General features: G+C 41.1%; 1 long non-coding RNA gene across 1 annotated transcript; it reads right to left on the reverse strand.

The window, feature by feature from the left end:
- Positions 1 to 917: 917 nt before the first annotated feature.
- LOC140718548 (uncharacterized) lies at positions 918 to 12,993 on the reverse strand. Its single transcript, XR_012096730.1, has 3 exons — positions 12,900 to 12,993; positions 3,221 to 3,295; positions 918 to 1,091 (listed from the first exon to the last, which is right to left on the reverse strand). It is a non-coding gene; the product is annotated as an uncharacterized lncRNA (long non-coding RNA).
- Between the last annotated feature and the right edge of the window lie 4,299 nt (positions 12,994 to 17,292).

Below are 17,292 nucleotides of genomic sequence, written 5' to 3' on the forward strand. Positions count from 1 at the left end.
GAACCTTAATTCAAAATAGGCTTATTCCTTTTACAATGGATAATCAACTTTTACATAACTGGTTTCAAAAAGGGATCAGATATATAGGTGACTGTTTTGAAGGAGGTATATTGATGTTGTTTGATCAAATAAAAAATAAATATAAAATATCAAATAACACTCTTTTCTGTTATTTTCAATTAAAGGCCTATTTACGAGATAAACTGGGTCAAACAATGTTAATGCCAAAACCTAATGAAATAGAAATCTTAATTCAAAAAGGAAAAATTAAAAAAATTACATCTTGTGTGTATAATTAGATTCAAAAACAGACAATTAAACCAGGAATTCATAAATCAAGACAAAAATGGGAAACTGATTTGAATATTAAAATTGATGAAAAAAATTGGTCAAGACTATGGCTTGATAGTACAATAAATACAATAAATGTCCGACTTAGATTAGTACAATATAATTTTTTACATCAATTATATATAAAACCACAGAAAATAAATAGATTAAATTCAAATTTATCTGACCAATTTTTTCGATGTAATCAAGAAATTGGTACCTTTTTACATTCTACTTGGTCTTGTTTTAAAATTCAACCTTTTTGGATAAATTTAAGACTTTTACTGGAACAAATTATTGGAATACAACTCCCACATAGCCCAATATTATTTTTATTAGGTGATATTGAAGGGATAATACCGAAACCTAAATTGAATAAATATCAGAAGAAAATTATAAAAATTGCATTGGCAGTAGCCAAAAAAGCTATCGCAGTTACTTGGAAATCAGATTCATATTTAACTATGGATCATTGGAATAATGAAATATATAGCTGCATTCCACTTGAAAAAATCACTTATAATTTAAGAAATGAATATGATATATTTTTGAAAATTTGGCACCCCTATCTACAAAAGATAGGATTAAATATATAGGTCCTTTGAAGATAAAATTATAAGTTATTTGGGGAAAATAAAAATTAAAGTTATTTTGAATTCCATGGAGCATGTGGGGATCCTCCGATATCCAGGCAATCTTTCTATCTTTCTTCTTTCTTTCTTTTTTCTTTTTTTTTCTTTTCTTTTTGTCCAGATAGGGATCTAAGGGGGGAGGGTTAAGGGGAGGGGGAGAGTCAATATTAATTTTTCACTATTCTAGTATTCTATTCATTTTATGTAATTCTCTTAAAAATTTAATAAATAAAAAATATATATAAATATACCCACGACTTGGCCTCCATTGCAGACAGATTCACTGCTTTCTGGCTAAAAAAAAAATCCTCCGTACCTCTGTTTTAAAAGGTCGCCCCTCAATTTTGAAGCTGTGCCCTCTAGTTGTGGATACTCCCACCACAGGAAATCCTTTCCACATCCACCTTATCTAGTGCTTTCAACATTCAGTAGGTTTCAGTGAGATCCCTCCACCCCCCCCCCCGCATTCTTCCAAATTCCAGTGTGTACAAGCCCAAAGTTGCCAAATACTCTTCACATGTTAACCCCTTCATTCCCAGAATCATCCTCATGAACCTCCTTTGGACTCTCTCCAATGACAACACAACCTTTCTGAGATATGGGGCCCAAAATTGTTTCCAATAATCCAAGTGTGGCCTTTATCTCCTTGCTTTTACATTCTATTCCCCTTTAAATAAATGCCAGCACTGCATTTGCCTTCTTTACCGCAGACTCAACCTGTAAATTAACCTTCTGAGTGTCTTGCATCAGGATTCCTAAGTCCCTTTGCACCTCTGATGTTTGAATCTTCTCCCCATTTAGGTAATAGTCCACACTATTGTTCCTTTTACCAAAATGCATCATCATACATTTCCCAACACTGGATTCCATCTTCCACTTCTTTTGCCCATTCTTCCAATTTGTCTAAGTCCTGCTGCAATTGCTTCCTCAGCATTACTTACCCCTCCACTTATCTTTGTATCATCCACAAACTTTGCCACAGAGCCTTCAATTCCATTATCTGAATCATTGACAAACGATGTGAAGAGTACTGGTCCCACTACTGACCCTTGACTCTTGATGAACACCACGTGTCACTGGCAGCCAACCAGAAAAGGCTCCTTTTATTCCCACTCGCTGCCTCCTGCCTGTCGCCCATTCTTCTATCCATGCCAGTGTCTTTCCTGCGATTTTATCTTGTTAAACAGCCTCATGCGTAGCATCTTATCAAATGCCTTCTGAAAATCCAAGTAAATGACATCCACTGCCTCTCCTTTGTCCACCCTGCTTGTTACTTCCTCGAAAAGATTTTTCAGGCAAGATTTCCCCTTACAGAAATCATGCTGACTTTGACTTATTTTTATAATTAGTCACCAAGTACCCTGAAACCTCATCCTTAATAATAGACTCCAACACTTTCCCAACCACTGAGGTTAGACAAACTAGCATATAACTTCCTTTCTTTTGCCTTCCACCCTTCTTAAAGAGTGGAATGACATTTGAAATTTTTCAGTCCTCAGGCACCGTGGCAGAATTAAGTGATCCTTGAAAGATCATGACCAATGCATCCATCATCTCGTCAGCACCTCTCTCAGGACTCTGGGATGTAGTCCACCTCATCCAGGCGACTTGATGACTTTTGCGTTTGCCTAGCACTTTTTCCTTTGTAATAGCAACGGCACTCACTCCTGCTCCCTGACACTTGGAGACCTCTGGCACACTGCCAGTGTCTTCCACAGTGAAGACTGAGTGCGCCAACTGGTTGGTGGCTTTCGTGCTTCTGGTTCGCACGGACATCTGCGAGGCCAACAATGTGGATGGGTGATGAAGGACATATGTGGATCCGCCAGGCTGTTCCAGGTTAGTGAATCCCGGGATCAGATGTCCGTGTGAGCTGGAGGCACGAAAGCCACCAGCCAGTTGGCGCATTCAGAGTTCAGGTCCCATCGCCAGCTAGTCCGGGGATGGGTGGATACTGAAGAACGAAGTCCGAGCGTCAATCGGAAGTCCGGAAGTTGAAGCCTGATAGCCAAAGCCTGGAGACTGGAGGCCTATTCTGGTGTTGGGTGTGTGGGTGAGTGGGCGGGAGGAAAGGAGTTTGTTCTGCTGGCCGAACACAGCACATCTCTGGGTATGTAGGTTGTTAATGCAAATGCATTTCACTGTGGATTTCGATGTGCATGTGATAAGTAAACAAGTAAACTGAATCTTACTTAGAACTTACTTAGTTTATAATCTTTTGAATTCAAGGGATTATGAAACAACCTATATCATCTTACCTCATATAATTTCCTTTTGTTATTCCGGGGTAAGTAATTCATGTTGACACTTGGCCTTCAATTGCTGCTGAAGAACTGTAAAAACAAGCTACATTGTACACCATTCTCAGAAAGCCAGCAGATGGCGATCTTTACACACTAATACATGAATGGACTTCATTTCCCCCGCCTCCGGGATTTAACTGCAAATTTCCCGGAAATTTTTGTTTGTTATACTGAAATTTGGGGTTAAAATGGATTTAAGTACTTCATCTCTGGAGAAAATTGGAACAACTATTTCAGACCTTGACAATTCCAGTGTACTCTATTAATATGATGGCAGAATATACTATTAATAGTCAGACTCTTGACAGTGTGGAGGACTAGAGGGATCCTGGGGGTCCGATTCCATAGGACACGCATAGCTGCTGCGCAGGTTGACTCTGTGGTTGAGAAGGTATCCAGTGCATTGGCCTTCATCAACTATGAGATTGAGTTTAAGAGCCGAGAGGTAATGTTGCAGCTATATAGGACCCTGGTCAGATTCCACTTGGAGTACTGCGCTCAGTTCTGGTCGCCTCACTACAGGAAGGATGTGGAAACCATAGAAAGGGTGCAGAGGAGATTTACAAGGATGTTGCCTGGATTGGGGAGCATGCCTTATGAGAATAGGTTGAGTGAACTTGGCCTTTTCTCCTTGGAGTGGCGGAGGATGAGAGGTGACTTGACAGAGGTGTATAAGATGATGAGAGGCATTTTACACAGAAAGTGGTGAGTGTGTGGAATGGGCTGCCATCAATGGTGGTGGAGGCGGATACGATAGGGTCTTTTAAAAGACCCCTGGATAGGTGCATGGAGCTTAGAAAAATAGAGGGCTATGGGTAACCCTAGGTAATTTCTAAAGTAAGTACATGTTCAGCACAGCTTTGTGGGCTGAAGGGCCTGTATTGTGCTGTAGGTTTTCTATCTTCTATGTCCTATAATTACACTTTTACATCCAGTTCCATTTTGGGTAGAAAATTAATGGTATAATTTCCAAGAAATTCCCTACAGACAATGAAATCCAGGTGTTATTATGAGATTGTGTTTGGTAGTACACAAATAATCTAGTTTACTGAAACATAAAATTGGTTCATGGGAATGTACCATAGGTTTTCCTTACAGATTGTTTGTATAAATCAGAATCAAGTTTAATATCGCCAGCATATGTCGTGACATTTGTTAACATTGTGTCAGCAGTGCAACAATAAGAAGAGGGTACCCCACTGAATGTGCATCCTATCGGCCTATATCCTTGCTGAATACCGATTTTAAGATTTTTAGTAAAATTTTGGCCACTAGATTAGAAAATATATTACCTCAAATTATTTCTGAAGATCAGACCGGATTTATTAAAAACCGCTACTCATCTTTTAACATTAGAAAATTAATTAATATTATTTATACTCCTTCATCCAAAATACCAGAATGTGTCATTTCCTTAGATGCTGAAAAAGCATTTGATAGAGTTGAATGGCCATATTTATTTAATACGTTGCAGCATTTTAATTTTAGTCCAAAATTTATATCATGGATTAAATTAATATACTATAAACCCTTGGCTTCGGTTTTTACCAATAATCAAAGATCTCCTTTTTTTCAGTTATTCCATGGTACAAGGCAAGGCTGTCCTTTAAGTCCTTTACTATTTGACATTGTTTTGGAACCTTTGGCTATAGCCATTTGTGAATCATCTAATATTTTGGGTATTACTCGTGGGAAAGGGACGTATAAGTTATCATTATATGCTGATGATTTGTTACTATACATATCCGACCCTGAGAGATCTATCCCTGCTATTTCGTCCTTGCTTGCTCAGTTTAGTAACTTTTCTGGTTACAAATTGAATTTTAATAAGAGCAGATTATTTCCATTAAATATGCAAGTTCCAATTTATAAACATTTACCATTTAAAGTTGTCACAGATTATTTTACTTATTTGGGTATTAAAATTACCAAAAAACATAAAGATTTATTTAAAGTTAATTTTTTACCTTTAATTGACCAAATTAAGCAACTTGTTACCAGGTGGTCTCCATTATCTTTGTCATTGGTTGGTCGAATTAATGCTATTAAGTTGATGGTATTACCCAAATTCTTATATTTATTTCAAGCATTACCAATTTTTATTCCTAAATCTTTTTTTGATATTATTGACTCCAAAATATCTTCCTATCTGTGGCAGAATAAAAATCCTAGACTAAGCAAAAAATATTTACAGAAGCCTAAGAAGGAGGGTGGTTTGGCTTTGCCAATCCTGAGATTTCACTATTGGGCAGTTAATATACGATATTTAATATTTTGGACACAAGAATTGACTATAGCAGCTTGCCCACAATGGGTAAATTTGGAATGTAAATCTGTACAAGACTTTTCATTGTTTTCAATTTTAGGATTTTCACTTCCTTTTTCTTTATCTAAATTGAATAAACAAATAACTAATCCTATAGTTAAACATACATTGCGAATATAGTTTCAATTTCGTAAATTTTTTGGCTTGAATAAGTTCATCTTATCAAGCCCTATAATATCTAACTTTCTTTTTCGGCCCTCTTTTATGGATCAAGCCTTCGTTTTATGGAAAACAAAAGGTATAACATGTTTTCGTGATATATTTTTAGATAATAGTTTTATGACCTTTGAACAGCTACCTAATAAATATAATTTACCTAAAACTCATTTTTTTAGATATTTGCAAGTTAGAAATTTCTTGAATAATAAGTTTCAGTCTTTTCCGAAATTATGTCCATCGGACATTACGGAAAAGATTTTAGCTCTGAATCCTTGTCAGAAGGGTTTAGTAGCCACCATTTATAATATGATCATGAAAATACAGCCAGAAGTATCAGAAAAAATTAAGAAGGAATGGGAAAAAGAACTTCATTGTCTTATAACCACTAAGCAGTGGGAGAAAATTTTACAATTAGTCAATTCTTCTTCTATTTGTGCTAAACATGCCTTAATACAATTTAAGGTTGTACATAGAGCTCATATGTCTAAGGATAAACTTGCTCGATTTTATTCTTATGTTAATCCAACCTGTGACAGATGTCATTCTGAAGTTGCTTCATTGACCCACATGTTTTGGTCTTGCCCTTGTTTGCAAAGTTACTGGAAAGATATTTTCGGTATTATTTCAACAGTTCTGAATATCAATTTCCAGCTGCATCCTATTATTGCAATTTTCGGTTTACCAATGGTGGATAATAGTCGTTTATCCCCCTCAGCTCGACGGATGATTGCATTTGTTACATTAATGGCTAGAAGATCTATTCTATTGAATTGGAAAGAAATTAATCCTCCAACTATATTTCAGTGGTTTTCTCAAACTATCTCTTGTTTGAGCTTAGAAAAAATTAGAAGTGTTGTCTTTGATCGTTCAGTTAAATTTGAAGAAACTTGGAGACCATTTATTCAACATTTTCATACGAGTTAAATTGTCTTTTCCTAAACCTCACTTTTATTATCCTTAATTATTTGGATGGAGGTTCGGAGTTATTGGCACCACTGTATATATTTGACGTTATGCAATGGCCCATGTTGGTTAGTTTTTTTTCTTTTTTGGGGTTTTTTTTTACTTTTGTTCGTAATTACTATGAGTTTGGGAGGTTATTATATATGGATTATCATCTATTTGAATGTTTATTTAAAGTATTAACTATGTACTCTCAAACTTTCTGTATTCATGTTTCATTTATATTTGTTTAAAAATTAGTAAAAAGATTTAAAGAGAAAGAAAGAAGAGGGCAAGTCCTGGGTGATTGGGGTCCTTAATGATGGACACCGCCTTCCTGAGGCACCGCTCCTTGAAGATGTCCTGGATATTACGGAGGCTTGTACTCAAGATGGAGCCGATTAATTTTACAACTTTCTGCAACTACTGTGAGTGCATGCTGCAGCACATAATTGAATTGTGTTCGTTGGCTTACGGATGGTTCTTTCACCTGGAAGTGGAGGAGGTCCAGGGGAGACTACAAGGTCTCTTTTGCCAGCGAGTGGCCTTTCTGCTGCAGTGCTCTTTCTAGTTTTGTTCTGGGAATTGAGGAGCTGTGCTTCCATGATGGATAGCCATGAACTTCGCTTTATTCCTTTTGCAGAAAGGAATGTCGCATTGGATGTGGACAATAGTATCTTGAGCACCTATCTCAAATTCATGAGCATTTTAGGTTTCTGCTGATGTTCCAAGTGTGCTGGAAGGACCACACAGATGTGCCTTCCACAGCACCATCCAGGGCTACATCCTGGAGAGCTGGTGATAAAATGTTTGTTCGTGGCACCAACCATCTGATTGGGTAAATGCTCAAATAGGTCTGCTGAGTCCTTTCCCCTCAGAATTCTAAACACATTTTAGAACTCCCTTAGTCAACAGAGGTGTGTGAGGAGCACTTCCAAGGCAGGATTTCATTATTTTGAGGAATGCATAGGCCATATTTAAGGCGTTAAAGTTCAGGAAATACCCACTTAAATGTTCAGTTTTTATCTCAGTTACTTTGCTGTAAAGCTGCATGACAAGATGTGGATAAACTTTGGTCATTCCTGGTCTATGTCATCAATGTTAACTACTCCTTATTTATCAGGATTAATACTATGTAGGACACTTTGAGGATGGAGTATCAAGCAAAAGACAACGTACATCCTCATGAAGTATTAGGGTGGGTGATCAAAGCTCAGTCAAAACTGTAGGTTTTAAAGGAACCCCTTAAGGAAAGAAAGAAAGCAGTGTGGGCTGGCTTACAGGGGAATTTCAAAAGTTAGTGTCAGGCAGCTAACAAGAGCTATCAGTGTGGTGTGACCAGAAGTAGATTTCAAAGTATTTAAGGGTTTACAGACATGGATAAGGTAAAGGCCTAGAGAGACCTAAAAACATCTTCCATATGCATGATGCCTTTAACATTTACTGTCTGCCAGTGAGAAAAAGAGTCAAAGTCAAGAGGCTCTGTTTCTTGAATTCCAATGTGTGACCCGGGTGAGCACAGCAGAAGCCTACGTGCCACTATGGGCAAAGTTGACCTACTGGCAAAGATCATCACGGTAATGGCTGGGGTGATTTGGATGGAATGGAAATCTGCAGGATTAGATCCTGTGTGCTGAGCAGGGAGGTCAACAAGAGGCCGATGAGCCTGCTTGTAAGGAGCCAGTGACAAGCATCTCAGTGGACTGGGTGGAGGACGCTCGGTTGCATAAAAGTAACTGTGAGATTATGAGTAAAACATAGAAAAATACAGTGAAGAAATGTTGTGCTGATTCCAAACTGATTAAATTAATGGCACCTAATCTCTGCACGTGGTCCGTATTCCTCCATTCTTCGCGTATCCGTGTGCCTAAGAGCCTTCAAAACCCTCTATTCCAGGATTCAAGAATGTTTAATGTCATTCCCAGTACACAAGTGTAAAGGAGAATGAAATAATAGTTACTCTGGTTCCAATGTAATGCAAGAAAACACGCAGTAAGATAAAGAATACAATAATAATAAAAACACAATGATTATAAACATATAAGATAGCTTATAGACATAGATTGATTGTATGCCCATAAAGTGATGCTAGGCACAGGAGAGGCAGTACATAAGGTGACTGACAGGAAATAATAAAGTAGTGGTGGTTGGGTTCATGCTAGTTGGCTCCCAAGATGTAGGAAGTGGTACACTTCTTCCAGGTCTCACTGTGAGCCTTAGTCTAAGTGTAGTTTAAAGTCCTGCTGCCTCTGGACACTGAGGGGCCGAGTCCAGTAAGCCCCCTGCAGCCCTATAAACCCTTGAGTTAGCTGATTCTCAATTTCTGTCTTTAGTCATCCTGAATATAATTCCCAGCAATGGTGGTGGTGCTGGCAGTTGCCAGGTTGATGAATCTGGAGTCCTATTTGACCTTTACTGACTTCAGTATGTGTGGGATCCTTCAAGATGCCATTGGCCCTTTTCCAGCACTTTCCTGTACATATGTTCTTGATGGTAGGTTGGCTGGTGCCAGTGATGCTTTAGGCAGTTCTGACTACCCATTGTAGAGCCTTCCTGTCCGCCACAGTGCAGTTCCATATCATGTGGTGTTGCAGCTTGTTAGGATGCTCTCTACTGCCCATTGTAGAACAATGTGAATATAGATGCACATGGTCCAGCTCTCTTCAGCCTCCCCTGAAAGTAGAAGTATTGGTGAACTTCCCTGATGGTTGTAGAAAGTGTTCTGGGATATCTACCTCCACTACCACCTCTGGCAGGGCATTCCAGGCACCGACCACCTCAGTAAATAAAAATCTGCACCAACTATCTAATTGGGTAAGTTCTCAATTGATGCACAACATCCTTTCTTTAGAGATTCTTTGCATAAGTGAGTGCATACTACAGCACAGGTTCCGGATTTTGAAATGTGTTCATTGGTAAGATTTGGCGATTCACAGTTATCGATCTGTCTAGTGTGTTCTGTGAACTGTTCCGGGCATGTAGGCAGAGACTAAAGGTCACAGTACCAGTGGTGAGGACCAAGAAGATACAGTCAAAGAAGGTGAAGGAGTGCTTATCTTCAAATCTTTGAATGAATATGTCACAGTTGTCATCAACTTCTTCAAGACCTGTGTGTATGAGCATGTGCCTTCGAGAACACATCTTCACAACAAAAGCTGTGGATGAACCAGGAAATTTGTAGTCTTCTGAGAGCTAGATCTCTGGCATTGAAGACTGGTGATCCAGAACTATACGAGAAGTCCAGGTACGACCTATAGAAGGCTATTGTAAGGGCAATAAAATAATCCTGGTTGAAATTAGAGACGGAATTGGATGCATGTCAGCTCTGAAGGGTTTGCTGGGCATTACTTCCAACAATGCAAAACCTAACATCATGAATAGCTGTGATGCTTCACTCCCAGTTGAGCTCAACACCTTTTATGTATACTTCGAAAGGGATAATAAAACTACAGCATCTGGTGACCCTGTGATCTCTGTCTCAGAGGCCGACATCAGAACATCTTTCAAGAGGGTGAACCCTGCAAGAACTCAGGCTCTGATGGTGTCCCTGGTAGGGCATTGAAATAATGTGCCAACTCACTGGCAGGAGTGTTCAAGGACATCTTCAATCTCTCACTGCTGCAGTCAGACCTTCAAAAGGGCAACCATCATACCGGTGTCCAAGAAGAGCAAAGTCAGCTGCCTCAATGACTATCGCTCTATTGCTCTCACATCTACTGTGATGATGTGCTTTGAGAGTCTGGCCATGGCCAGAATTAACTCCAAACTAAGGAATGACGTGGACCCACTGCAATTTACCTATTGCCACAATAGGTCTACAACAGATGCAATCTCACTGGCTCTCCACTTGGCTTTGGATCACCCAGACAATAGCAATACCTATGGCAGGCTGTTATTTATTGACTATAGTTCAGCATTCAACACCATCATATCCCCAGCTCAAATCAACAAGCTCCAAAACCTGGACCTCTGTACCTCCCTCTGCAACTGGATCCTTGACATCCTCACCAGGAGACCACAGTCAGTGTGGATCGGAAATAACATCTCCTCCTCGCTGACAATCAACATGGTCAAACCTCCAGGCTGTGTGCTTACCCCACTGCTCTACTCTCTGTATACCCATGATTGAGTGGTTAGGCACAGCTCAAATGCCATCTATGAATTTGCTGATGACACAATGATTGTTGACAGAATTTCAGATGGTGACAGAGAGGCATACAGGAGTGAGATAGATCAGCTGGTTGAGGGGTGTCACAGCAACAACTTTGTACTCAATTTCAGTAAGACCAAGGAATTGACTGTGGACTTCAGGAAGGGGAAAGTCGAGGAAACACACACCAATCCTCATCGAGGGATCAGCAGTGGAAGGAGTGAAAAATTTTGAGTTCCTGGGTGTCAACATCACTAAGGATCTATCTTGGGCCCAACATATTGATGCAATTACAAAGAACCTACAAAAGCAGCTGTATGTCATTAGGAGTCTGAGGAAAATTGGTATGTCACTGAAGACTCTCGTAAATTTCTACAGATACACCGTGGAGAGCATTCTAACAGGTTGCATCACCATCTGGTAGGGAGGGGCCACTGCACAGGATTGGTAAAAGCTGCAGAGAGTTGTAAACTCAGTCAGCTCCATCATGGGCACTAGCCTCCCCAGCATCCAGGACACCTTCAGAAGGCAATGCCTCAGGAAAGCGGCACCCATCACTCAGGACATGCCCTCTTCTCATTTCTACCGTCAGGGAGGAGGTACAGGAGCTTGAAGACACACACTCAACATTTCAGGAACAGCGTCATCCCCTCTGCCATCCAATTTCTGAATGGACAATGAAAGCATGAACACTACTTCACTATTTTTGCTCCCTTTTTGCACTACATACTTTTAATTTAATTATATGTATTTCTTATTGTAATTTATAGTTTTTAACATTATTATGTATTGCAATGTACTGCTGCTGCAAAACAACAAATTTCATGACATTCTGTATACCATGATATTAAAACTGATTCTGATTTGAGGAGTAGTGCTTTAAGGGCCATGAATTCAAATTGTTGGGGTTGGACCAGGATAGATCCCTTTTAAACATTCCCCCTCAGAGCCTAAATGCACACCCCCTAGCATTGGACTTTTTGACACCAGGAAAAACGACTCTACTTTGCACAACCTCTCATAGCACAAGCTCTCTATTTCAGGCAGCATCCTAGAAAACTTCTTCTGAACCCACTTCATAGCCTCACCGTCCTTCCTACAATATGGGGACCAGAATTAGGAGATGTGGGATGTGTGCATGTGCGTGTGCGTAAGTTGGCTGGGGGTGAGCGGGGTGGTGGTTACAGGGCTTTAGACCAAATAAGTTCTTAGCAATGGAACAGGGGAAACATCACACCACTCTGATGTGTGGCCCCCACCCCCGCTGAATCTCACCCACCTTCTCCTAAGAAATTGACGATGCATAGATCGCATAGTTTTAAATAAATTGTATCTGATCTTGTGGAAGAGGAAAAGAATGTAGTTATTGATAGTAAAGAGTAATGATATGAAATGCTGAAAGCGACAAATATTTAGAGAAAGGACATGTTAAATGTTTTGCACCTTTAAAATTAAATGAATTTTCAGGCCTAAATAAAAAGTAATTTGGGTCCTGAAGGTAACAAAGAAAACAAATAAGGACACTCCACCCTTATTTTCCGATCATCTTTGGATAGAGGCAGAGTGCTGACAGTGGGATCATTGTTTTCAAAGAAAGAAAAGCAGCAGACTTTTTCTCAGTCGTGAAAGAAACACATTTAGTGATTGTAAGATCTGGTTCTAGAAAGCCCGCAAGGGTGAATCATTAGCCTTGGTTTATCCTGCTGTGGCCCATAAAAATTCTGTATATTACAACACTATCACCTCTTATTCCCCTAAACACTAGAATACAGGCCAAAATCTGCTTAATCTCTCCTCACAGAATCATCCTCTATCCTGGGAATAAATCTGATAACACACTGTTTTACTTCCTCTATTAAATACGTGTGTGTTTTTCCTTTCGTAGGGAGGCCAGACCTGCACTCTATAATTATACTGTGGTTCATTAGGACCCCTATGTAATTGCAGCAAGATGCAATTAGCTTTGTGCTCAAATCCACCTGCAATACAGCAATATATGGCTTGCCTTTTAAATACTCAGTATTACTTATCTGATAATCTATTATTTTTTTATTTACAGTATGTCTTCTTTTGCACATTTGCCTCTTGTCAGTCTTTGTGTGTAGCTTTTAATCGATTCTATTGTACCTCTTTGCTCTATCGTGAATGCCTGCAAGAAAATGAATCTCAGGGTAGTATTTGGAGACACATACGTACATTGATAATAAATTTACTTTGAATTTTGAACTTTATATGTTGGTTTTCAGTAAGTCCTGTACAAGAACATGCAAGTCCCATTTGTATTCCAACACTTTTCACCTTCCTGCTAATTTGAAAAATATTCTACTTTCTATTTTGCCTGTAACAGCTTGCCTGACCTAACATTTTCCTTATTTTATTTAGAATTAATTTTGGGATCTGCATGTGATTGACAAGACCAGCCATTATAGGCCATCCCTAACTGTCCTTGAGAAGGTGGAGGCAAGTCTCCTCTTAAATTACTACGTTCCTGCTAGTGCACGACACACACAAAGTGCTGGAGGAACTCAACAGGTCAGGGAGCACCTGTGGAAGAGAATAAAGACCCTTCATCAGGACTGGAAAGTGTTACGTACCCCGTCACTTACCAGCAAAGATAGAGAGGTCTGTTGAAGTCTGATGGTACTATTTTTAACAGTATTTATTGATAAAAATACACAAAATAATATCAATGCAAACATACAGATAATATACTTTGTCATTACTAAATCTAAAAGCGCAGGTATAATAATAATCAATAAGAAATAGCTCTATCGTTGTCTAGGGGATAATGTATTGTCCGATGGAAATATAAAAGTCACTCAAGTTCATTCAAGCTGCAGCTTTTTGGTTGGAGAGAGAGACGGGTTAAAACTTGCCCATTCCTTTTATGATGTCAATCCTTCGAGAGTCGTTGGGAGTTGATTTCCCCGTTGTTAGCTAAAAACTGTTCTTCTGTGGTAAAGGGCCCACTGATTCCGGGGCAAATGGAAAAGGACGCACGTGGCCTTCCACTGGTTTTTGCTATTACGGGATCGCTAGCGTTTCTTCTGGTGCGTCTGAAGGGGCTGTTCCCCTGACCCTCTTTTTATCCTGACTCACAGGGTCTCAGATGTCAATCAGGTTGGGATGATGCAATCCCTCCACCAACCTCCCCCTCGGTTCATTGCCTGTGGGGGCTTCGATGCATCGTGCAGGATGCAATACACAATCCCGTCTCCAAGAGACAATAGCCGTTATCCATGGTTCCGCCTTTCGGAGGCCAGGACACATTCCAAACTCTTTGTGGATTCTGCATGTCTTTCTCTCATTTCCTGGGTCTCCTGAACTGACTTAATAGTGATCTTGTGATTCTCAAAAAGGAGGGGGCCACGGACGTAACAAAAGGAAGGGGGCAAAAGCCGGAATAAGAAGGGGGGAGGGGAAAGAGTACAAGCTGGAGGGGGGGGGGGGGAAGATGAGTGGGTGGGGGAGGAGGGGGTGAAGTATGAAGCTAGGAGGGAACAGGTGGATTAGGTAAAGGGCTGAAGAAGGAATTTGAAAGGACTGGAGAGTGGAGCATAGGAGAAAGGGAAAGCGCAGGGGCACCAGAGGGAGGTGAGGAGAAGAGAAGAGGTAAGATGGGAGCCAGAATAGATAATGGAAAATGGAAGGGAGCCAGAACGGGGATTGGAGGGGGGGGGGGGGGTGTTGGAGAAACTACCAGAAGTTAGAGAAATCGATGTTCATGCCATCCAGACAGAATATGAGTTGCCGCTCCGCCAGCCTCATCAGAGTAGTAAAGGAGCGACATACCAGAATGGGAATGGGAAGTATAATTAAAATGGGTGGCCACAAGAAATTCCCATCTGTTGTATCAATTGGAGTGAAGGTTCCCAACGAAGTGGTTCCCCGGACTACGTCCCATCTCGCTGATATAGAGGAGGCCGCACCGGATAGAGTAGGTGACCCTGATAGACTTGCAAGTGAAGTATTGCCTCACCTACAAGGACTATTTGGGGCTGTGAATCATAGTGAGGGAGGAGGTGAAGGGGCAAGTGTCGCATTTGCAGTGAAAAGTCCCCAGAGGGAGGTCAGTGGGGAGAGATAAGTGGACAAGGGAGTTATGTCGAGAGAAATCCCTGTGGAAAGTGAGTGGGGAGGGAGGGAAAGATGTGTTTTGTGAAAGGATTCTGATGATGATGGCAAAAGTTACAGAGAATGACGTTCCAGATACAGGGGCTAAGGTGGTAGGTAAGGACAAGAGGAGTTCTATCGTGTTATGAGGGCAGAAGTATGGAGTGAGGGTAGTTGTTCAGGAAATGGAAATGGTAGAGGAATGTCTGCACCTATCACTGTGGTGGGTCTCATCAGCAAGAACGACGAGTCAGCTTACGGGGAGGAGGTGCAGTGGCTAACGGACTGGTGCAGAGCCAACAACCTGCCTCTGAATGTTGACTTCAGGGGGGCACTGAGCGACCACTCCCCGCTGAACATCGACGGCTCCTCGGCAGAGATCGTTAAGAGCACCAAATTTCTTGGTGTTCACCTGGCGGAGAATCTCACCTGGTCTCTCAACACCAGCTCCGTAGCAAAGAAAGCCCAGCAGCGTCTCTACTTTCTGCGAAGGCTGAGGAAAGTCCATCTCCCAACCCCCATCCTCATCACATTCTACAGGGGTTGTATTGAGAGCAACCTGAGCTGCTGCATCACTGCCTGGTTCAGAAGTTGCACCATCTCGGATCGCAAGACTCTGCAGCGGATAGTGAGGTCAGCTGAGAAGATCATCATGGTCTCTCTTCCCGCCATCACAGACATTTACACTACACGCTGCATCTGCATAGGAAACAGCATTATGAAGGACCCCATGCACCCCTCATACAAACTCTTTTCCCTCCTGCCATCTGGGAAAAGGCTCCGAAGCATTCGGGCTCTCACAACCAGACTATGTAACAGTTTTTTCCCCCAAGCTATCAGACTCCTCAATACCCAGAGCCTGGACTGACACCAACTTACTGCCCTCTACTATGCCTACTGTCTTGTTTATCATTATGCCTGCACTGTTTTGTACACTTTATGCAGTCCTGGGTAGGTCTGTAGTCTAGTGTAGTTTTTTTTCTGTGTTGTTTTTACGTAGTTCAGTGTAGTTTTTGTACTGTTTCATACAGCACCTTGGTCCTGAAAAACGTTGTCTCGTTTTTACTGTGTACTGTACCAGCAGTTATGGTCGAAATGACAATAAAAAGTGACTTGACTTGACCATTCCTTCTAGTTAAGACATGTTTGGTAGGGAATTCCAGGATATTGATAAGAGGCTAGTAATATATTTCCAAGCCAGGACTGTGTACAACTTGGTTGGTGGGGGTGGAAATTTGTCATTTCCAGCTCCCCTTGCCCTTTTTTGGTGTTAGAGTTTGTAGGTTTGGGAGATGTTGGAGGAGTAGTCCAGGTGACTAAGTACAGGCATTTTATAGGTGATGCACATACAGTCGCTGACAGTCAGCAGTGTAGATTGGGGATTCAGGTTGATAGATGGGGTGAAAATCAAGCGGGCTGGATTTGTCCTGTGGGCTGTCAAGCTTCCTGTTGGTACTGCATTCAGGCAAGTGGAAAATTCTCAAACACCATCCTGACCCCAATGTACTGCCGACAATACCTTACATCAATGAGTTGATGATTGATAGTAGTCTGATTGGATGGTGATCTATCAAGATGGATTTGTCTTGCTTTTTGTGACAGAACACAGCTGGGCAATTGTCCAGATTGTTGGGTGGAGGACTGTAAGTAGTTCAGGTTAGCTAAAGACACAGTTAGTTTTTGGGCACAAGTCTTCTGTGCTACAGCAGGGATATTCCCTAGTTTTGTAGTCTTTGCTACAACCAGCACTCTGAGCCGTATTTTAATATCATAAGGAGCAAATCAAGTTGCCTGGAGACTGGCTCCTGTGATGGTGGAGATCTCTGGAGGAAGCTGAGCTGGCTCCACCATCTGACAACTACTTCAGCCTTTTCTCTAGCACTAGACCTTGCCATCGCCGAGGGTGCAGATGTTTCTGGAGCCTTCTGCGCCCATTGGCTGTTTAATTGCCCACCACCTATATAACTGAATATGGCACTTGGAATATGGCGAGCAGTTCTGGTCCCCTTATCTAAGAAAGGGTGTGCTGGTGCCTGAGAGGGTTCAGGGAATGTTCATCACAATGATTCTGGGAGTGAAAAGGTTAACTTATGAGAAGCATTTGACAGTTCTAGACCTGTATTTCGGGGGGGGGGGGGGATCTCATTGAAACTTATTGAATATTTAAAGTTCTAGAAGATAGAGTAGACTTGGAGAGGATGTTTCCTTTAGTGGGGGAGCCTAGGACCAGAGAGAACCGCCTCAGAATACAGGACATTGCTTTAGAACAGAGATGAAGAGGAATTTCTTTAGGCAGAGGCTGGTGAATCATTGCTGTGGACAGCTGTGGAGGTCAAG

The sequence above is a fragment of the Hemitrygon akajei genome, chromosome 29, assembly GCF_048418815.1.
Source record: "Hemitrygon akajei chromosome 29, sHemAka1.3, whole genome shotgun sequence".
NCBI classification, from domain to species: Eukaryota; Metazoa; Chordata; class Chondrichthyes; order Myliobatiformes; family Dasyatidae; genus Hemitrygon; species Hemitrygon akajei.